Source organism: Triturus cristatus, chromosome 1_2 (assembly GCF_964204655.1).
Source record: "Triturus cristatus chromosome 1_2, aTriCri1.1, whole genome shotgun sequence".
In the NCBI taxonomy this organism is placed as follows: domain Eukaryota; kingdom Metazoa; phylum Chordata; class Amphibia; order Caudata; family Salamandridae; genus Triturus; species Triturus cristatus.
This window is the reverse complement of record NC_140580.1, coordinates 313167477-313191664: the sequence shown is the minus strand read 5'-3', so window position 1 is coordinate 313191664 and position 24188 is coordinate 313167477. Positions and strand designations below refer to the sequence as shown.

The following is a 24188-nucleotide window of genomic DNA, read 5'->3' as shown; positions in this document are numbered from 1 at the left end:
ATGTATAATACTCTCCTGTTAATTATATTTACTAAAATATCCCATCTTGTTTATGGTCTGTATAAGTCTGAAATAAAGACTTAAAAAATATTCATTTATGGTGGTTTTTGACTTCCCACATCAAAGCGGAGTCTCCCAAATTTAATTTACCCTTTCATCATCTCTTGGAGGTCTGGGGTAGTGTCCATTCTGGCCCATCTTGTGTACAATGCCAACAGATTGTTAATGGCAGCCCTGTTTTTTCCGGGCTGGCAAGCAGGGTAGCCACTTGGCTTTGAGGGCCAGAGAAAAGCTAACCTGGAGCATACAAATCTTTCATCTTCCATTGTAGAACAACTGTTGAACATAAGTATCATATGTAGTACCTATAAATAATTTTAAGTGTATTATAGAGATTTATTTTAGCACAAAAACATGCTTCCTTAAAAGTGGAGCAAACTGATTTGCAAATGTTTCCTCTTTGAGAAATTACAAATTGTTCTAACTGATTTCAGCTCAAACATTGTCCCATCTTGCACATTGTAAAATTGTATAAAAGTTTTATTTCTGCTATCATTAGATCGTTACAATAGCATCTAATCAATTTACTCAATCATTGCCATGTTGTTAAAACATAAGTTTGGATCAATTCAGTTTTACTTTCCATCTTGGTAAGGGACCTCAGTAAGGGACATTAATCGCTCTCAATCAGAGCCTCGCAGGGAAAGCCCCTGCTCCAGTTGGAATGAATTTAGACCTTTTTAAAGACAATTCTGCACTTTGGGCTCCAATTTTAGCCAATGTCTTTGAAGCTTATATTAAAGGGGCCTCCATTTTGTCTTGGAAAGAAGTGGCGGTTGTCCCTGTTTTTAAGAAAGGGACAGACACTCACAGACACTCATCTTGTTGCTATCACCCTATTTGCCTTTTAGATAGCTTTCTCAAACATTTTGGCAGAATTATTGCCACTAGGCTCGAGGGCTGGCAGGAGGAATATCAGCCTCTTTTCAAAGTGCAGTTTGGGCTTTGCCCCGGGGTGGGCACAGTGGAACAATGCCTGAAGCTTCAGCTGGTCATAAGCAAGTATGTCAAAGCTAGGAGAGGGTCCATTCACCTAGCGTTCATTGACCTCTCCTCTGCCTTTGACTTGGCTATAGCTCCAAGTTGTGGGGCATTATTATGGCTATGATGGGTATAGAGCTGGTTAAAATTAGTTTATTGCGGAGGATGCATTGGAACTGTCTGATTAGTGTGAGGTTAGGTCCTGAGGGTGAATTTTCCCTGCTATCAAATCTTCGCTGGATTTAGGCAGGGGTGCGTGATGGATTATTTTTAATCTATATTAATGATCTAGAGTTGCACTTGAGTAAAGCAGGGAAGGATATGCCTATGGTGAAATCTAGTGCCCTCCCTGTTTTACTGTATGCCAATGATGCAATTTTAATTTCCAGAACCGCTAACGGATTGCAGCGTCTTTTAGATGCTTTTAATTATGTTATGGGGTAGCCCGACCTTAAAGTCCATCAAAGCAAATATTTTGCTATGTGTATTCGCCCCAAAAACACTAAGACCCTATCATTTTTCTTGAGAGGGTCTGAAATTTGTAGGGTGAAACCTTTTAGCTATCTTGGTATCCCCATAGACCAAACTTTGCGTTAGTGCACTCTTTTTAACAGCTAGGCAATGGAATGCCAAATAGTTGCAGAGTCAGTCTTTACTTTTGCATGCAAACTAGGTCACGAGACAGACACATTTTGACAAATTGGATAGTAGCACCTATTACAATTCGAGTAAAACATCGCCGGGATTTGAATTTGATCCAACATCAATTTTTAATTCAAACAGTAGATTTTATATGACTAGGTTTCATTTTAGCACTTTACATTTACTAATGTCCTTTCTCGGGTATGTTGGCTGGAACACCTTTATGCCAAGTTGCCCTTGTGATAATATCTCCAACCAAAGCACCATGCACTTTATTCTTTTCTGCCACTCATACTCTCTTCCCGTAAGCGTTTTCTGATCCCAATTCTACCCAGATCTAAGATACAGTTTCACAGAGAAGAGTTTATCTTTGTGCAACAAACTGAGGAAGTTTGGAACTCTATGTTGCATTGGTCAATTTTGTGCGTTGTGCGCTGAGAATAAGAAATATATATGGGTCTGTATAATGCAATTTATTGATTGTATTTGGCTGCTCTTGTAAGGGGTCGTGGTTTGTAAGTCTTTGTTTTTAAATCTTCTTAAGTTAACACTTAGGTGCCGATTCCGATCTGTGAAAATAAAATTGCGTACGAATCGTATCCGTATATTTTCACGTACGAATCGTACAAGTACCGTACAAACTGCAAAGTACGATTCGTACGTGAAAAATACATACGAATTGTGTCGGGAAAATGGTCCGAGAGGGTGCCGTAAATGTTTACGTCCGAATAGCGTCGGGAAAAGTGTCCGATAGGGAGCCGGACATTTGTACGTGCAAATCGTAAAACAGAAGCCCGAGCACGCAAGTACGATCTGTACCGCCCGTCCGAATACACAACCGCATGTAAAAGGCCCCGTACGGAGTGAACGCTGTAGCCTACATGTACGTAAACTTGTGCCCGTATACGAGTCGTACAGCCCCCCTCACCCCGCATATATCAGCACTGTACCCCGTATGTCAGCACCGTACCCCCCTCCGCACCGTACCCCAACACCGTAGCACAGCCCGCACCTGTACGCTCTGCACCCCAGGCCCGTCTCCCAGCCCCACATCTGTATGCCCCGTACCCCAGGACCATACCCCAGCCCCCACCTGTACGCGCCGCACCCCAGGCCCGTCTCCCAGCCCGGTACCTGTACGTGCCGCACCCCAACACCGTAGCACAGCACCCTCACCCAGCATCACGTATGTACGGACCGTACCTACGCAAAAAAGACTCGTACAGAACCAGGACACTGTAAAACAGCACAAGGAGGGTCAATTCGACACAACACCACAAAACACGTCAACATGACAAAATACATCTCTATGACTGACCTGGCACATCCAAACAGGCAAACAGAGGCCCTAAATCACAACCACCTCTTATAACACACCCACCACAAATTCAAACACAGCCACACCCACAAATGGACTAATAAAAGGGCCCACACACACAACCCATGAGCCTTTGCAACAGACCCACTGCTCACAGACACTACAGACAAACAACTGCACCTTACTCACACCTTAACTACACCTTAACTTACACACCTTCACACAACCTCCTTCACAAACATCCCCTCTTCACCTTCACACACACACCGTCACATTCACACCCACACACCCACAACCATCCACACCCACACCCCACACCCCACACCATGCCCACAGACAAGAATTCAAAGTTCACAATGGCGGAGCTGGAGCTCCTTGTCAACAAAGTCATCAGAGTCGAGCCACAGCTGTTTGGAACATTGGTCAGACAGACCAGCATAGCCCAAAAAACCAGCCTGTGGCAGAGAATCGTCGATAAGGTGAATGCTGTTGCGCCCATCCGAAGGACCAGGCATGAATGCCAAGCCAGGTGGTACGATCTGCGCAGGACAGTCAAGAGGAAAATGAACGAGGAATACGCCCAGAGTAACATCACTGGAGGTGGACTGCCCCGCAGACCCGTACATTACCATCCCTGGGAGGAGAAGGTGATGGCCACGCTTCCGCCGGTGGGAGTACACGGAGTCGAAGGAGTCGCAGAGCCTGGTGAGTACACAAACAACTCACGTAACATGGGGGGAATGGCATCCACACCACAAATACACCAAATGCACGCAACTACCCCCAAGCCCTCACCGCACACAACCACACCCAAAAACCACGCTCATGCCACTAACGTCTCCATGCCCCATTCACAAATAAAGGCAATGCCATGTCCCAGGCCACACCAATCACAAACCCAAGACTGGATGTCCGGGATGCTGGGAGGGTGGGGCTCACACAACACATTGTGCAACTCAGAACCAGACACCAATGCCCACAGCCCATATGGCCTAGGTACATATCCATGCACCATGCCCAATGCACAGGGACTGGCAAAGTACTGACAAGGTAGCTGACACTTGGCCCTGCTGTAGGCAACACAAGGCCCTCCTGTGACCACTGTACACTCAAACAACAACTCCACTAGCTCACATACCCAGCACAGGAACTCACACACACTGTCATGCCAGCATGCACCATGAGTGGACAGACACATCACCTGGGAGACCCAATGACAAATCACACTACACCCAACAGCAGGCCTGGTCACCCCCCACACCCCCCCACACACACACAAGCACACATCCCCGGGGCAGGCAATGGATTTACCCACTCTCACAATGGATATGTGACACAACAAGACCAATCCATAGCCAAATTAGCATCCCAGACAAAAATCTACTGGCAAACACTCAGGAGCACATACCAATCTGTCCCCCGCAACATACCCATCCCCAAGTGTACATTGAGAGGAATGCTAGGCACATCCAACCACCTGGAGGAACTGTGACTACTTGAATATGTATGAAACATGGATGTGGCATGAAACAGCATTAACATTGTCTCTCTCTCACACACAGGGCAACGTCATCGACCTTCCCCAACACTGGGGGGGAACAATCACAGTCCCAGGCTCAACGTGAAGATGATCCCACCGGCAGCGACGACTCCCACTACTCCGTGGATGACCCCGACCAACCTGGCCCCTCTGGTGCCCAAGCCCCTGCAGCACCTGCATCAGGTACATCTGTGCCAACCACCACCCCCATTCCTGCCACATCCCAGGAGACACCCAGGAGCCCTGCTCGCACTGAACAACACAGCCAGTCTGACCAGGAGGGACAAGGTTCTCCGGGCACCCAGGAGGAGGCAGACGACCACGCTAATGCCATCCCTCAGGGGTCCCGTAGACCTGATGTGCCCACAACGACAGGCCAGGCTCGTGTGGGCAGGGGTGGTGGGAGTGGAGGCAGGCGGAGGCAAGAACCTGACCAGCCAGCTGAGGGAACCGGTATGGCACACATGCGCCACATCCTGGACACATACAGGCATGACACCAGGGGCATCAGCCAGGTTGTGTCGAGCCTCACAGACATCAAGGGGACCCTCGACGAGATGAAGAACCTGCAGGCCGAGCAACATGCCAGTCAACAACAACACCAAGGACGGATGGAGGCAAGACTGACTGAGCTCCTGGCGGTGCAAACGGACATGAGCCGTTCACTCCGTCGGATCGCCGACAACATGGGCAACCCTCCCTGTGCCACCAAGCGAAGACCACCACCAGCCACAGGGAGGGAGGAGGAGGAGGATTTGTCCGACGGAGCATCACAAGCATTGTCAAGGCCTGCATCTGAGGGTCCCACAAGGAAGGTGGGTCGTCCACAGCAAAGACCGTGAGAGTCAGCGGACCATCCACATCTCCCATGTCACCTGGCCTGGCACCTGGACCTCTGGCGCAACAGCAGCACCTCACCCAATGACATTCTCTGCCACATGGACTTGCTGGTCACAGTCTGACCAATGATGACCAACACTGTGGTCTGGACTCTGATGACTCCAACTGACAAGGATGCCATCTCCCCCTGTGAACTTTGGATTCTATGCACCCGGTAGAGCACCTTAGCACATCTACCAAAAGACTCACCCCACCAAAAATAAATTCTTTTTTTCTTCTCATGAGATGTTGCTGTCATCTGGCATTAGTCCACAACATATGTGTGTGTAAATGTCTAACTATGCCTGAGTGTTGAACCAACTCCACCCATCCATACCCTGGGATCTGAGTCTGGAACAGGACACACATGGGTCACAAGTTATCATTCAATGCAGACATGGAGCACAATACTCACCTGTGATGGCCTCAAGCTGCTGAGGGGGTGCTAGGGAAACTGTGAGGACACACCTATTTGGAAGAGTAACATTAAGGCGTAGAGGTCATGCCTCATTTGGAGGTTCCCGGGGAGGGAGTCCCAGGTATGTGTTCCCAGGTGGGAGAACTATGTCCTGCATGCAGGAGTACGGTGGATCTGAAGAATGGTGGCCAGGTCAAGGTTGGATGCACGGAGATGGCACTATGGGGTCTCGGATGACAGTGGTACAAGGTTGGTTTTGGGTCAGGGTTGTGGCCTGCCTCCTGAGTGTGGGTGAGGAGTCTGAAGGTCATCCTGCAGCACACAGTGATCCATTGCAGCTATCTCTGCTGGACGGTGATGTGGCTGGGGCGCGGGATGTTGACGCTGAGGTGTGCAGATGCAGCCTGGATGTGGACAAGTGTCCCTGGATTTTGGATGTGGCTGCTCCGTAGAGGGCAGGGCAGTATTTGACACGGATGATGTCGTGGACCTGGGGGATGGTCCATCTTACCTTGGAGTGGATCTATCTGGGGATCATGTGCATAATGCTGAGGGTGTTGCAGTGTGAGGTACAGATGCTGGTGATTACCATGGCAAATGTGAGCAAGCAATCCATGATGCACAACATCTTGTGTGCGTGGACACTGGGTGCCTGTGCGGGGCTTCTGTGGGTGGGACACAAGCAGTTGACCCAGCTGTAAGGGGACAATCCTCAGATGTTGACCTCAGTCCTGTACAAGTCCAGCCTCAGGTGGCTGCTGTTCTGCCATTCATCTATGGATCCCATGCAATCTTGAATTTCTGAACTGGAAATGTCTGCGTCCTTGGTGAGGGTGAGGAGCGCCTGGCTGTCAATGGCATACGAGTTGATGATGAGGTCGTGTGCGCATGTGATGGTGGATAGGGGGGTCCTGGACACATTGTAGATTGACACGCTGAGAGATGATACCTGTGCCATGTGCCTCACGACGAAAGCATACTACATGCAGAAGCCTTGAGTCCCACTCCCATGGCCTTGCAGGGGTACAGAGCCGGTGGGGAGTAGGAGGGACATGACCTGGTGGGTGTGACAGGTCCTGGAAGGTGTGGCAGCGCTATGTAGGCAGTCGGAGTTGCACACTCATCATGCAAAGGTGTTGTGTGTGCGCTCAGTGCATGCCTGAGAGCAGGTGGGAGATGCGTGGATGGACCTTGCTTGGAGGGTGGCTGCAACATCAGACTGTAGTGTGATGTGGGTCATGCAAGGACCTGAGGGTCGTGCAATGTGCACGTTGCATGTGCAGATGGTCCAGCCTTTGGTACCGAGTGGCCGCAACTGTGGCACAGACAAGCTGAAGACAGCCAAATGAATGTGTTGAGGGAGGAAGGGAGGAGCACCTTTGATGTGTGTGTGTGTGTTGCCAAATCTGGAAACTACGTGTGCCCTTGCTGCAGTGGCTGCAACAGCAGGCGGCATGTCCTTGGAACTATGCCACAATATCCACACAAAGACTAGGACGTCAGAAAGGACTACTGCAACAGGTGTATGTCAAGGAAGGAGTTAACGGTTTGCAATGGCCAACCCAGAGACAAAGGATGCACAATCACCAAAGATGACTGACACCGGATCATGAAACTGAAGGCCGAGCTGTGCACAGGAAACACACCCCAGAAGGTGTTGATGGCCCGTGGGGGGGACTAACATGCCAAAACACATACCATGGACATCATGCACAATAGAGAATAAAATACATGAAGAACAACATTCAGGTTGCTAATCTACACATAGACTCATATTCACAATCCTTGACAACCATGCCAGAGATGCCGCATGCACAGTGGCAAGAGACCTGCATTGACAGAGATGAGGCACCTTGGAGGCTGAGGAACACCTTTATTACTCAGGCTCACACCTATGCAAAAGCATCAACATTAACAGACTCACAGGTCTATTGGATTAACATGTGGGACCTACACCGGACACCCCCTTTGCACCACAGATGCTGTAAATCCATTGTACTGGCACAAAAGTGAAGGGGTTGAGCCAAACATCCCCTGCTGCACACGGAGAGGATGCAATTCCCCATTAAGCATCATATGGGGATGTCCCGCAATATGTCCACTCGTAGCCTCCTGTATGTTTCCGAGGGAAGTTGTACACACATTGATGCCTTCATCACAAACCACAATCCCATAACAGATGACTGTCATGAAGTGTGACTATCAATTCATGTGAGTCATGCCACATGTCATGTGCCCCATGGTGAGTCGACATGTATGCATAGTAACAAAACCTGCACAGGAGCAGTGCCCACACATTACAAACAACTACCACACCCAAAAAGCCTTGCTGAAATCCTTACCCAAAGGAGAATTTTCACCATGTCCGTGCATGTAACGCTGATTCAGCACACGTTGCATTACTCATGAGGAATAGCAGGAGCACAACGATGCCACGAGCAGACAGCATGCGCAACTACCTGGGGATGAGAGACACACAAAAAGTCAGGAAAAACATAGTCATCCGCACGCATGGTCATGTACTCTACATGAATAAGGTTGACACCATGCTAGTTGTCAATTGAGTGTCAGCTAAAATGTGTGGAATGACATCAGCACTCGAGTGACACATCAGCACACACCTCAAAGTCACTTAGTATACAGTCAGCTGGACACACACATTGCAACACATGCCACACAAGGCTCCAAGCGTGCACACTCAGACCCAGGGACTCACCATTATGAGAAGAAGTTGCGTATGAGCTGACTCCGGATGTCCTGCTCCTCCTCCTCCTCCTCCTCCTCACTTGCCTCGTGACCAAGGCGGTCATCCTCCACGGGTGGATGTTCCTGCTCATCGGGATCCAGGATGAGTGGCACAGCTTTCTCCACTGCCATGTTGTGCAGCATGCAGCACACGAGGAAGATTTTGCAGACCTTCACCGGTGCATATGGGAGGGACCCGCCGGTCTTGTGGTGGCACGGGAATCGGCTCTTCAGGAGCCCAAACGTCCTCTCAATCACGCGCCTGGTCTGCCCATGGGCGTTGTTGTAACGGTGATCTGCAGCTGTTCTCGGGTTGCGGAGAGGCGTCACCAGCCATGGCATGTTGGGATAGCCAGTCCCCTACATGGAAACATCATGTAAAGAAGTGGGTCAGGAGATGCCGTCACATACTAAGATACCGCTGAATACTGGACAAACAGAGTACTCACCAACAAGACATGCTCGTTCGTTGTGCAGCTGCAGCATAATTTCTGGCACCCTGCTACGCCTCATGATGTAGGCATCGTGTCCTGACCCTGGAAAACGTGCACAGACATGGGAAATCACCATGTTAGCAAGACACACCACAAGGGCATTAATGGAGTGGTAATGTTTACGGTTACGAAAGGCTACCTCCTGTGCCTGTGGTGGTACCAAAGCCACATGTGTCCCATCAATGGACCCAATTACATGGGGCATCCCTCCCAGGGCATAGAACTCACCCTTGATACCTGTCAACTGCTCACGTGTTGGAAAATGGATGAATTCATCCAGGTGCTCCAACATGGCTTCTAAAACATCATGCAGGACACGGCTGAACATGGTCTGAGACATGCCACCCACATCAGCTATGGTCAATTGAAACGTACTGGTGGCAAAGAAATGTAGGGCTGACATCACCTTCATCTTGGGGGTCAGTGCAGTCGGATAACTGTGTCGCGGTTGGAGGTGTGGTGCCAGCCTGTTTGTCAGGTCCACAATTAACCGTTGGGGGAATTTGTAGCGGCGTATGCAGTCACATTCCCTCATGGCAGAAAAGTCTGGCATTGGTCGGGGGAGAGGCGGTGCCCTGCAGAAAATTGGAAGGAATAACGAAGATTGAGTACATTACTACACTAATGTCAATGAACTGAGCACATGTTTAACAGCTAATACACATATGCCACATACAGAGTCTAGTCTGTGCAAAACATCCTGCACACGCATGCCAGCCAGGTGATACTCCTACCAAGAGCCAGCTACAAACATGGATTGTCAAGGTCTACATGACATGCCATGCAAGTAGCTGTGGGCCAGTGTGAGTGAACAGCCAGACACATTACAGGAGTGACATACATCCACATATGTGCATTTGAAGGATGTCAACTCATACAGACAGCTGCCGGCAAGCTAGACGCACAGGTCACATGTCATGGAAAATGGACAGACCACACACCTTGCCATGAAGGGGTACATGTCAAAAAAAGTCCAGCCGGCTGAAGACGGCTGAAATGCCAGAAACCGGTCCTAGGAAGCTTGTTTCCGGTCCAGGGAAGGCATGGCTTGGCATTTTGGGCTGGACTGTTCCCATGAGGCACAGGGTCAGACTGATTTGCATATGGCCATATCTGAACTGGGGTGGCAGAGTGGGCTAAAGAACGGTGATGGATCAAACCCAGATCTCTTGACTGGGTGTGAGTGTTTGATTGGTTCTGATACTCCGTTCATCACCACCCCCTTTTGTACCGCTTTGTTGTGCATGAAGGGGAGATATGCATAGTGCGGGGACGGTTGCTCCTGTTGCAGTCAGATCTATCCAGGACCATGGAGCAGTGTGGCCACTACAGTCCCCTGAGACACCTTTTCCTAGGAATTATGTGTGTCATCCAACACTGTGGACATTCTCAGTGTCTTCAGCATAGGTTGCCCTCTGTGGCATTGTACCCTGGCCTCATTTGTATTTACGTAAAGTGTGCTACATGTGTCCACTGTACAGGGTGACCCAATGTGGCTTGTGCATCCTCACACTGGCCAGTGCCTCTGTGTCTGTGTACAACTATCAATAATATGTGTGGTCAGCCCCACGAGGGGTAATTAGAGTGCAATTAGGATTTAATGGAGCCCATTTTTGTGTTCCCTGATTAAGAGGTGTAAGTCCTTCCTCTGTCTCAATCACATTGTCTCAGGTAGGGGGGGGGGTTGTGCGGGCAAGGCCTACATGTCCAAACCTTATGTCTCCTTGCCAGGTCTGGCCTGTGTGTGATGATAGTCTGAACAGACACTCAACAAGTATTGACCCAGTCATGTTGTGCAGGGTTTAATGTTTGTGCTTTGCAGCATGTGTCAAAAGTTAAAAGACATGTTTCCTGCTCATCCATTTTTGGCAAAGGTGTGTGGTCCAGATGCTATGGTCGACTGTCCACAGACACTAGCTTCTCTGTATAATTCGATATCAAGTTCTTTGCTGTAGTGTCATGCTCTCCATTGTTTCAAAGTGGCATGGTGGGTCAACCAACTGTGTAGTGCAGGGCCTACATATGTGCGTAGTATTGTAGATGTTACTCATTATGCTTTTCATGCTATGCACTGTGACCTATGTAGTTTGGACTCATGTGTCATATGTATACAGGTGTCTGATCATTTCCTGTCTCTTCACCTTGCCCACAGCATCGTCGGGAGACACCGAGGGAGACACCGGCACGGACGTGGAGGAGGGATCCAGCACCGGTGCCACCAGTGCTGGGGAGTCTGGCACAGCAAGTGGCACGGAGGGTGAGGGAAGTCAGGCGGAGGACCTGTCCAGTCCCAACACCGACTATGACGCTGAAGGGTCCGAGGCTGAGCTCCCAGAGGGGGCGGAGGCTGCTCCCACAGCTGAAAGCAGCAGTACATCTCTCGCCACCCCCTCCATTCCCATCACCGCCCTCCCACTTGCTCGAGTCCCTTCTGTCCGTGCTAGGTGACAACATGTCTCCTTCGTGCCAGTCACCGCACCCCCTGCCCCTGTGTCCCCTGCTGCCGTCAATGCCGAGTCTGTGGACATCCTGCGGCAGTTGCAGGTTGGTCAGACATCGCTGCTTAATGTCCTCCATGGCCACACCAGACTGCTGACACAGATGGTGTCAGCAGCGATGTCTGACCAACGGATGTTGCCGAGGTCCATGGACTCGTCACTGACGGCAGCAGTGGGTCTCCTGCAGCGCTCCGTCCCCCACCCTACCCCTGCACCATCCACACTTCCCACTCCCATGCCTGTCCCAATGCACGCACCCCACCAGACACAGGCAGCACACCAACAGGGAAGGCCAAGCTCACACCTCCTGTCACGCACACACAGGGGAAAGTAGGCACACCCACTGGGTCGGGGGGCAAACGGCAGCCACGCAGCCACAGTGGGAGTCCGCAGTCCTCACTACCCACTTCCTCCAAAACCACTCCCCTTAGCTCCCCTGCCCAACAGTCGGACAAAGAGTCCTTCATGGCCAGTCAGTCCCTCAGCCCCAGTGTGACACCACCCCGCAAGCGGTCGAGGAAGTCCCCGGGCAGGGGAGTTGAGTCCCCACCCTGTCCACACACTCCCCCAGTAGCGCTGCAACCCATCCCTCCGACCCCCCCCTCCTTGGGGCCTGTGGTTCCTTCGGGTGCAGGGGAGACACTGGGAGACCTTGCAACCGTGTGCAGCGCCATCCTAACCACCACCTTTGGCGCTGCCCCACCCCCTGTGGTGGAGTCGTCCGTCCCTGCACCCACAACACCTACCCTTGCCCCTCCTGTCCCTGCGGTGCCTGGTCCTTCCCCCCCACATGATGCCCCCCCCCCGTGGATGAAAAGGAACTCTGAACTGTGCAGGCAAGCTAGGGGAGACTCGTCCCAATGTGTCACCCACCCAGGAATTCGCATATGGACTGGCCTATGGGCCTTGTATATAGTGGACGTTTCAAATCAAATCATTTTTTATGCTGAATAAAGCATTTTGTTTTTCATTTGCACACGAATGCTTTTCTGGTATTGCTGTTGGTGCTGCTGCTCCCTGAGTTGGGGTGGTGATAATGTGATAGGTGTCTGGTAAATGTTGTAGTGTGCTGCTCATGGGGAGGACCCTGGTATCTGCGTGCCATCACAAGGTCTCTGCAAATAATCTTTGGTCATGTAAGCTCTTACTGTATGGTGACATTGTCCCAAGGAGTGTTCCTTCCTCTGTGGCACCTGACTTCTTCCCTGCAGGGTGTTTCACAATTGTTGTGCTGACCTGTGTCTACATTTCCTTGCTGTGTGAGGGATCCCTTCAACTTTGCCCATGCCTGCTCAGCAATGTCTCCGCCTGCATCGTCTGTGCCATCATTGGTAGTCACTGTACTTGTGTATGGAGTATGTTGCCATGACTTCAAGTGGACATGGTCCCTTTTCCACACTATGCATGTGTGTACTCCCAGCCTAGCACACATGTGTTACTTGTTCTGCAGGGTATTTGGGCACCTAACTGACAATTGTGGGCATTGTATCTGTGGGTGCTCCACCCTTTTCCCTCCATGGGAGGCAACAACTTGTTGGCTGCCCCAGCACCTGTACATTCCTATCAGTCCTGGAATGTGCGTGACCATGTGTGTTCCCTTAGGCTCTCTTAGTTTAGTGGGGTTTGACATGAGGATACAGTCTTGGTGCATGATCTCAGTGTGTGTATTGTGCTGCCACCGCCAGGGGTGGGTATGCATGTGTAATTTGTCATCACACCCACATGTGGTGTGTCATGCAGTGGGGGAAGGACATCCATCCTCATGGGAGTGGGACACTGCTGTCAGTGATGTGTTGTCATGGCACTCTCAGCATAGTCGCACATTGTGGATGCCTTCATGCACCCATGGAGTTTAGCTCATGGGAGGATGATGTACACATCCCCATGTCTCTGTCCACTGCTAGGAGGCCTCTGCACCCACCCCTCAGATGTCTGGGCACTGCTGGGAGTCCTCTGCACCCACCCCTCATATCTCTGGGCACTGCTGGGAGTTATATGCACCCACCCCACATATGTCTGGGCACTGCTGGGAGTCCTCTGCACCCACCCCTCAGATGTCTGGGCACTGCTGGGAGTGATAGGCACCCACCCCTCATGTGTCTGGGCACTGCTGGGAGTCCTCTGCACCCACCCCTCAGATGTCTGGGCACTGCTGGGAGTGATAGGCACCCACCCCTCATGTGTCTGGGCACTGCTGGGAGTGATAGGCACCCACCCCTCATATGTCTGGGCACTGCTGGGAGTCCTCTGCACCCACCCCTCATATGTCTGGGCACTGCTGGGAGTCCTCTGCACCCACCCCTCATATGTCTGGGCACTGCTGAGAGTGATAGGCACCCACCCCTCATGTGTCTGGGCACTGCTGGGAGTGATAGGCACCCACCCCTCATATGTTTGGGCACTGCTGGGAGTCCTCTGCACCCACCCCTCATATGTCTGGGCACTGCTGGGAGTCCTCTGCACCCACCCCTCATATGTCTGGGCACTGCTGGGGGTCCTCTGCACCCACCCCTCATATGTCTGGGCACTGCTGGGAGTGATAGGCACCCACCCCTCATGTGTCTGGGCACTGCTGGGAGTGATTTTCACCCACCCCTCATATGTCTGGGCACTGCTGGGAGTCCTCTGCACCCACTCCTCAGATGTCTGGGCACTGCTGGGAGTGATAGGCACCCACCCCACATGTGTCTGGGCACTGCTGGGAGTGATAGGCACCCACCCCTCATATGTCTGGGCACTGCTGGGAGTCCTCTGCACCCACCCCTCATATGTCTGGGCACTGCTGGGAGTCCTCTGCACCCACCCCTCATATGTCTGGGCACTGCTGGGAGTCCTCTGCACCCACCCCTCATATGTCTGGGCACTGCTGGGGGTCCTCTGCACCCACCCCTCATATGTCTGGGCACTGCTGGGGGTCCTCTGCACCTACCCCTCATATGTCTGGGCACTGCTGGGAGTGATATGCACCCACCCCTCATGTGTCTGGGCACTGCTGGGAGTGATAGGCACCCACCCCTCATATATCTGGGCACTGCTGGGAGTGATAGGCACCCACCCCTCATATGTCTGGGCACTGCTGGGAGTGATAGGCACCCACCCCTCATATGTCTGGGCACTGCTGGGAGTGATAGGCACCCACCCCTCATATGTCTGGGCACTGCTGGGAGTCCTCTGCACCCACCCCTCATATCTCTGGGCACTGCTGGGAGTTATATGCACCCACCCCACATATGTCTGGGCACTGCTGGGAGTCCTCTGCACCCACCCCTCAGATGTCTGGGCACTGCTGGGAGTGATAGGCACCCACCCCTATGTCTCTGTCCACTGATGTGGATCGTAGCATGACACCCACCCGCCCACACGCTCTGAAGGCCTGGGTACGGGCCGTATCCCCAATGTTGGGGTGCCGTAGGGGTAGGCGTGGTACGACCCGTACCCATGCTCTTCAGGCCTGGGTACGGTCCGTACCCCTACGGCACCCCAACATTGGGGGTACGGCCCGTACCCAGGCCTACAGAACGTGTGTACGGGCCGTACCACCATTGTTGGGGTGCCGTAGGGGTACGGCCCGTACCCAGGCCTACAGAACGTGGGTACGGGCCATACCACCATTGTTGGGGTGACGTAGGGGTAGGCGTGGTACGACCTGTACCCGCGCTTTTCAGGCCTGGGTACGGGCCGTACCCCCAATGTTGGGGTGCCGTAGGGGTACGGCCCGTACCCAGGCCTTTCGAATGTGGGTACGGGCCGTACCACCATTGTTGGGGTGACGTAGGCGTAGTACGACCCGTACCCACGCTCTTAAGGCGTGGGTACGGTGCGTATCACAATTGTTGTGGTGACGGGACGTGTCCACGTCCACTTCCGTTGTGGCGGGACGCAGGCCTTGGTGGACACGCCCCCCCCCAAGGTGACCAGACCCTGGAGGTACGGTTTGTACAGGGCATGTATACATTTTGCCTTGGGTGGGGGTTATGTTTCCTGCCCCTGCCCCCCACCTTTGCCCCTGGGTGTTGTTCTGACCTTCTGCGGCGTCTGCGTCGGTTCCTGTGCACCAGGTTGTAGGCTGTGAGGGCCGGGATGACACGTAGGATGGGGTCCATTGGCTGTCCGTCGCGTACAGGTGCTCCTTCCTCGCGTCCTCCTCATTTTCCCGGCAGTTTTTGGCTGCCGTAAAATATTATCCGTGCGGAGTGACGTAGGCACGAATCGTACTTGCTGGTTCGTAAAACGCTGCCTGACTCCGCCCGGACGTCACGTACGCAGTGTCCCGGATCGGAATTGTAGGTATATTTTAGCCGGTCGGTGTTTTTTACGATTCGTACGGAAATGGTATTTCTGTACGAATCGTACTTGCGGGTTTGTAAGGTGGTTTTCCCGGGTACGAGTTGGACGGAGAATACGCTCCGTACGACGGTTCGTACCCGGGTTTTACAGGATCGGAATCTGCACCTTATTGTTATATGTTTTAACTTGTGCTTTTATGGTCCTCTGTGAGCCGAATAAAGTTTATTTAACTGACTAATGAGTAAGACTAATGATAATAAGAGAGGAAAGAGGACAGAGGGACACTCACAATACAGTTCCCTAGAACTGCAAAGAATAATATGTGCTTTCTATCTGTTCCGAGCAGCCTTCTAGGAATTACTTAAACCTGCAGTTGGTTTTAGCATTGTCCAAAGCAGACGACAAGTATTATACAATAAGTACTGCCAAGGATCCTCCTTATAAAATAAAATGGTGGACTTGTCAGCGATAAGCGCTGCCGCTTCCTGATCAGTTAGTGTAAAAAGCAAATGCTAAACTACTTAGGAACAAGGAAGCGTAGGCCACTGGTGAGATGGTAACATGCACCGCTGTCAAAGCCAAACTGTTGACCTAAATCCAAATTCCCAAAAATGATTGGAACAGCCACACTTTACAAAATTATTTGTGGGCAGAGATGGGAAACCTGTCCTTTTCCAATGGGTTTAAGGCAGATTTTCCCCTAAAGAGAATTTTAGGGGGAAAAAACAGTGCTAGTGGTGCATATCACTGAACAAATTTTCCTGTGCATTAGCTAAAAGAAGTGGAATTTGGAGGTACTTACGAAAAGTCTGAGACAGGCACAAGAGACAGCGTAGATAATTATGTATGTGCTTAAAAGTGCCACCAAAGATTCAATATCTTTCTGATACTAGTACCTGGGGGCTCACCTTAGAAATGGTATCTTTTGCTCAATCAATCAATCAATATGAACTTTATTCGGATAAAAACAACATATCCATAAAAGTACAGCATAAAATAATATACAAAAATTGCTAAAAACACCAGAATATACACATTTTAAGAAGGTCAATTAATCAGGGTGCATAGAGTTACGTATACGCATCACTGTTTTCAAAAATGATCCAACTCTTAAGCATAATTCATCATCAGTAATAGCTAGCACCTTTTCGTAAGCCACTTTATAATCCGTAATGTGGCGAGTTTTAAAATATGGGATCAAGAATTTTTTAGTGGGGGCTGAATAGTAACTACAAGAGAACAGGAAATGAAGCATTGACTGCCTATGGGTATTATTACAAGGGCACAATAATAAGTTAAGATTATGTGTAAAGCCAATGGGGAATGACAGCAAATATTTCATGGTGTCTGTCCTTAGCCTAAAGAACAGGCCCCTTTCCCAACAACTGATTGGTTTAAGGAGATATCTAGGCATAGCAGGGGATACATCTATCTGCATATATCTAGCAACTGAGGTTTTATTACACTCAGTTGATACTCGTGCTACTTTATAGGAGTCATACAGAGTCTTTTCCACTTTTTTAATATTAGCAGAGTTGTGTTCGAGTGGAGTTAAAAAGAGATGTTCCATATTTAGGCTACATAGACTTTTCCTGACCCCTGCTAACCACGGTATGTCCATCCCTTTATCACATTTTAGGCAGTCAGTGATTATTTCCCTAGTCAACTGCGCAGCCGGATTCTTCCAGATTCTTAACCAAAATAAAATGGGGCGAGCTTTGATGAAATCCTCAACATATGGTAAATTAAGTTCTCTGTGGACAGCATATGTTGAGGAGGAAAAAGGTGCGCCTAGAATCTTATGGCAGAATCTGTTCTCTTCACGTTGTATAGGTATACTAACCGTATTCCCCCATACCTCCGCCCCATATGTTACTGTTGGTATGCATTGCAGTCTATACATTTTGATAATGGATGATACAACCTCTATATTCTTTGGCTTAGGTAACCTAAGTATAGTGTTAATAGAGTTAATAAACTTTCGTTTGCAATACGCTATATGATCATTCCATAATCCATTTGATGCAAAAGTCAGACCAAGATATGGAAAGGTGCGAATACTCAATAATTGATTAGAGTTTATTGCTATTGTAAGGTTGGAATATTTCTTAGACCCACACGACATTAAAAAGGATTTTTTAAAATTTGTGCACAGATCCAGGGATGCCATAAACTTGACAAAGTCTTGAACCAGGCTGCGCAGGGCTTTGGGGGTGCGCCCCATCAGGACTGCATCGTCAGCATATAACAATGCAGGGATTTTGTTGCCGCCAATTGTAGGGACGTCTTTTGTTGAGATCGACAGTGATTTAGTTAAGCCATTAATATATAAAATAAATAGGAGAGGGGCCAGTACACAGCCTTGTCTAACCCCTCTACCTACTTCAATAGCTTTGGAGATCTCACCAGCCATACTAATACGCACCCTAGCTTTTAGGTCTCTGTGCAGGTATGCTAAAAAAGAAACTAAAGATTCATCCAGCCCGAGATCCAACAAGATTTGCCACAATCGCGATCTATTTACAAAATCAAAGGCCGAGGTAAGGTCCATAAATGCCAGATACATAGGGACTTTTTTGGCTACATTATATTTACCAATAATTAGATTAAGGTTGAGGCACTGTTCCACAGTGCCAACCTTACTCCTGAATCCCAACTGGCATGGGTGGAGTACCTTAGAATCCTCAGCCCATGAACTGATCTTGTTAAACAGCACCCTTCCCAAAATTTTAAGGGTGTTGTCGATCAGCGATATTGGCCTGTAGCAGCTCGGATTTGAACGGTCGCCCTTCTTAAAAATTGGGACAATAGTGCTACAGGACCAAGTTTCGGGGATGGATGAATTGGTCAAATTGTTAAAAACATTCGTAAGTAATGGCGCCCAAAATTCAGGGTGACTCTTAATGAGGTCGATAGGAAGACCGTCTGGGCCGGGGGCTTTACCTCCCAGACTTTGGCTAATTGCTTCTTCGACTTCAGATAGGTCAATCAAGATGTTAGCAGTGTATGTGAACTCCCTGGGTTCCCAAATAATGGGGGCGGCATAGATTTTACTAAAGTGAGCCTCCCAAGCCTCACTAGAAATGTTGCAGCTAATTGGTGTGGATGTGTTTCCCACAAGTTTCATATCTTTGACAGTTTTCCAGAAGTTCTTACCATTTTTTAGCTCATTTGCACGCACAAGTTGAGCATTAGTGATCTCCTCCTTCCTACGTATGGTAGCCTTCTTGTAATTATTTCTCAGTATTGACACAAGGAGACTATCTCTGGGTTTAGTTTGGAGAGCCTTTCTTAATGCTCTGTTAGCCGCAGAACACTCTGCATCAAACCACCTTGGATCTAAATTTATATTCTTAATTGGCTTGGACAATATTTTTCTAATACCGAGGCAGAGCTCAGAAAACGCATGGACTACCTCAGTATTATTTTCACTATATGTCAGGCATACATTAATTAAATTATGGTGCGATTTAACCATTGTTTGGAATAATACGTTATTATCAATGCCACGCCACACAAGTCGGAGGTTATCAGTTTATATCGTTAGGTCACTTGCTCCATGCGTATATTTGTACGTTGGACGGCGTGTGAAACTTAAAATAGTACTAATGGGATTATGATCACCATGTATTGTCGGAATTACTTCTGCCTTTAGCACATGATTTGCGAGGGGTGCTGTCACAAAGATGTAATCAATGGTGGATGTTGAACCCCGACTTCTATAGGTTGGTACAGTACATCCATCGATAGTTGCTATTTCCATAATGTCTGAAAAATTCTGCGAGTTTAGATGGTTCATTAACTGCTCACCTCTCTTACATAACGTGCTTATAGTATTGGGCCGATTATCAGAATTAATGGCTCTAGGGAGCCTGACATTAAAGTCTCCACCTAGACATATGCCTTTATTTAGGGCGCCATATTCTCTTTCTAATTTTGAAATAAAATCAAACAACTTAAAAAAGTTCATATTGGGAACATTTTTAAAATCATTGTTATAAAAGTTAATTATATATAAAGAAGCCCCCCGGGTATAAAGGGATACTTGGAATGTGTCGCTGTTTGTGGGCACGATCCTAGTGCGACCACCTGCCTTGATGTTTATCCAAGTGGAGAGGCCACCAACGGGCCTTCCTGAAATAGGAATGGGGGATAGAATGTTAAAACACTCAAAACCCTCCATAGAAAGCTCCTGGGTTGCCCAGGTCTCTTGAAACATTACGATGTCCTGACCACTTATTAGCTCCCTCCAATCTCGTAGGTTTAACTTGGATGCCAAGCCAGCGACATTCCAACTCAAAATCTTGAGTGTCGAGTCAGCTACCGTTATGACCGGGACATCCTGTGAGCTAACCTGAGTATATGTATCAGTCGATGCTGATGATAATGCATCGCTTAACACTTCCCTTGTTGACAGGGATGGCAGTCAGTCTTGACAATCCAGACCTGACAACAGTGTGAATCTGTTATTAATTGGGATAGTGTTACGCGGATTGGGAACGAATGCTTCGAAAGTCGGTTTATAAAAGTAGCCTAAAGGTAGTGCCCATATACCAGTGCTGTGACTGACCTCTTCTCTCTGTGGCGATAGGATAGCTTTTGCCACTGATTGTCTGCGGAAATTAATGATTATACAATCCCCTTTAATAGATTTGGGAGATGTTCCAAGCCATCCTACCCGCCGGACCATAATGATATTTTCAATTAAAGATGGCCTAAACCGCTTATGCTTAGTTAGCCAGTCAACGCATTTGCAGCGTAGTTGTTCCCAAGATTCTTTCTGATCCTGTCTTAGAAAGGGGACGCCAGCTAGGACCACAACATATGGACCGGCCTCCGGGGGTAAATCAAGTAACACATTATTTCCCTCAGTGGGGATATTAGGATTTAAGTCAGTGCCTACATTATGCTGGATATTATGTTGCGTATTAACTAGACCATCACCACTGTATAAGGGAATGGAAGCATTAATAGGAATTTGCGGGTTATTTAATGAATTGGCAGTGTTAGTCCCAATTATACTTTTCACGGGGCTTATGCCCTCTGTAATTCCCGTAATTCCCTTTTTATCTAGACAGGAACGAATGTTATTACATGTCATGCAATCACTGATTCTCAAATTTGTAGTGGGGGAAGCAAAAGTGTTTTGGCATTCTGTAGGGATATTAGCAGTGGATTCATTTTGGGCCAAGTGTCTAGTGTTTGCCAGAATAGGTGACTTATCGACAACGGGGGGAGCAATATCCGTTGATTGAACTATCGACCGTGGATTTGGGACGGACTGAGCAACAGAAGTACAATCTTTCACTATAGCTAGGAGGTTATCAAATAAAGGTTTAACACAATCAGTAATCAAACCAACCAAAATGTTAATATCAATAGCCCTAGTATGGTTTCCATTATCCGTGATGATTGGGAGCAAAAAATCAGTCTCAGTCTGAGTTCCAATTGAGTGAGAGCATGATTTGGGCAATGGGGCATGCATAGTTGGTGGGTCGTGCATTAGAGCCTCCACAGATGTTTGATTTGCGGATGAACGGATCCACGAGTTTAAAGTTGTGCGAGTGGAACATGGGCGTATTGGTTGTTTTCTTTTTACACAAGTGGGCTTCCCAGCTTTCCTCTTAAGTTTTGCCCCTAAAAGTGGGACATTAGATGGTACATGATTTAATTCTGGCGAGTCCACTGTAGTAATTTCGCATGCCTCTTCGCAAGCCGCAACAGGAACATTAGTATTACTTGTGGTGATATCAATAGTGTCAATAGGCAAACCTGAAGATAGAATTGATTGTCCTAAACCGAGGGACAGGCGCCTCTCAGTAAGTTCGATCTCATTGCTTACGATACTAACGGCTCTTTCCAGCATGTTCTCAATGCTCGTTGTGGCAGATTTCATAACAGGTGGGATGGTTCGCTTCCCCATTTGTAAAACTGTTCAAACTCTCACAAATAAGCAGCTGCCCAAGTATGGTGTATTAGGGTCAGTGTATTTCGCTCACCTGATTGTAGACATGGGGATAACTGGGACGAAAGAGGGGTGGCCCAGCCCAGTTTCCTCCGGGCGATGACGGGCAAGGACGGGCCCGCCCTTGGCCCGGGCTTCGCCCGGGCGCCGCCCGCGCGCGTCCCGCGCTGCGGTGTCTCGCTGGCGCTTTAAAGCGCTCGTGCAGCTATAGCTCCGCCCTCACTTGGCAGGGTGTCAGCAAAGGTCTCTGGGACAGGTAGTCCCCCTCCAGCGATATCAGCGTTCTCCTCTCTTTGGTCAGCGCGTCCCGCGCTGCGGTGTCTCGCTGGCGCTTTAAAGCGCTCGTGCAGCTATAGCTCCGCCCTCACTTGGCAGGGTGTCAGCAAAGGTCTCTGGGACAGGTAGTCCCCCTCCAGCGATATCAGCGTTCTCCTCTCTTTGGTCAGCGCGGTATCTTTTGCTGTAATTCCAGATAGTCTGGAGAACCTAAATATGTCTTGGTGTTGATGACTCACTAAATACCAACCTGTGCCCTTCCAAAAGCAGGTGGTGAAAAAATAATACTCTCCAAATGTATCCACACAGTCTGGAGCAAATTCTGAACAGTATAGGTACTAGTAGATTGGAGGAGCCTGAACCCTATTCTTGGACTGGAAAAAGGACAAATGAAATGCTAAAAGTGACTTAACTGGATACTCTGCCGCCAAACCTTCAGCTAATATGCATTAATGTGATAGCTTGTACAGTCAAGTTATTATACTGCAAATTAATGTTTCTGTGAAAGTCTCCCTCAACCACTGCCCTGCAATGCGGCTGATACCAGCATTTGCTGCCAAAAATTTAATCGATGAACAAATGAACTAGATATATGAAGCAGTCATTTTGGCAGTCATCATCACATGACTTGATCTTAATCTGGATCGCAAAGCATATTCTGAAACATTTCGTTAACTGTGAATCCTATTTAAGCAACGTTTGTTTGGTTGTATTTAATGTACATTAGAAAACGTTCCACTTCCACTGTATTGTTATGTATACTTTCTGGTGAGAAGAGCGTGGATTATTTCTTATCTCGGTTTAGATGAACATCAGCTTCCTAATAATACAGCTTCTGTGAATTGTGTTATAGTATTTCATGGAACAAAGACGTCACATGTTCTCCTGCAGTAGCCAAATAGATTAGCAATAATAACATTGCTGATTCAGGGCCCCGACAAATCTTCTTTCTTTGATCTTCTTCTGACGAGTTCTTATTGTACGTGTGGATATTCGATAAACCTTCTTTGGAAACTTCACACGCTCCGCACGTACTGATCACTCAAACAGAGGGCCTCATTTGTGAGGAATGGAGGTAGGGCAGCGCCGCATATCATCTTACTGCGCAGCCCTACGCCAATGTGAAAGGGCGGGAATGCACAGTATTTATGAAATATGGTGCATTCCTATCCTTTCCCTCAGTGCTGGCGCACAATTTGTTTCCTAGTGCCGACATATGCAACTTGCATCATGGTTCAAGGGTGTCTGCATTGCATGCAGGATTGTTTTGTGCAGAAAGGGGCACCTTCCTTAATAAAAACAATCTTAAGAGGTGTTTTCCTATGGAAAGATGAAAAAACGAGGAGAAATAAAAATATTTCTCCTCGTTACGCCTGCTCTGGGAAGGTCTAAGGTTTTGGCATTGCCCCAGGTTTATGTGATTAAGTAAATCTGGGGCAGCGCCAAAATCTATGGGAGTTGTGTGAGAACCCCGCCACCCCGCAACATCCATGAAAAGCCTCCCTGGTGCAGAATAAGGCTGCACAGCGACTTGTGCTGCCTTGCTTTACTCCATGACTATGAGGCCAAGATATGATTGAGAGGTTTGCGCTGGCGGAGCATCATAAAAAAGTGACGCACTGGCGACCCAAGCCTCTCAGAAATAAGCCCCGAGGTATATTGAGAATAAAACCCAAAGGTAAAGAAACTAAGTTCTAGAGAAATAAATCAAACAAGTAGGCTATTTAGTGTTCCTAAAAAGAAAATGAGATACTCATTGAGCCTAAGTATTTCAGAGGGGCCTGTTACCAAAGGCAGTATGCCCAGATGGATTACCTCTCTCTGGTCAAATTCAAGTGGCCTGGTGTTCCGGCCCAAACAGTTGCCAGGTGCGATAACACTGGGTCCATTTCACCAGGAGCAGAAATGCACCTAGCGAAGTCGAATGCATGCCCCTAATGACATGGGCTACAAGTAGCGACATAGCCAGACTTACACCCAAACAAATGGAACGCTCCACTCCCTCCTAGAAGGCCCATTTCCTTCCCTGCCCCCTGACACATCCCCAACTTCCGTCATTTCCCCCCCCCACGACCCGCTATTGCA

General features: G+C 48.8%; 2 protein-coding genes across 9 annotated transcripts in view; one reads left to right on the top strand and one right to left on the bottom strand.

Annotated features, from left to right (window-relative positions):
- LRRC20 (leucine rich repeat containing 20) overlaps positions 1-24188 on the top strand; it is a 1457380-nt gene that overhangs the window by 1385270 nt on the left and 47922 nt on the right. The window lies entirely within an intron of this gene.
- Positions 1-24188, bottom strand: part of LOC146867232 (ropporin-1-like) — a 315883-nt gene that overhangs the window by 289310 nt on the left and 2385 nt on the right. The gene's annotated exons all lie outside the window — the stretch shown is intronic.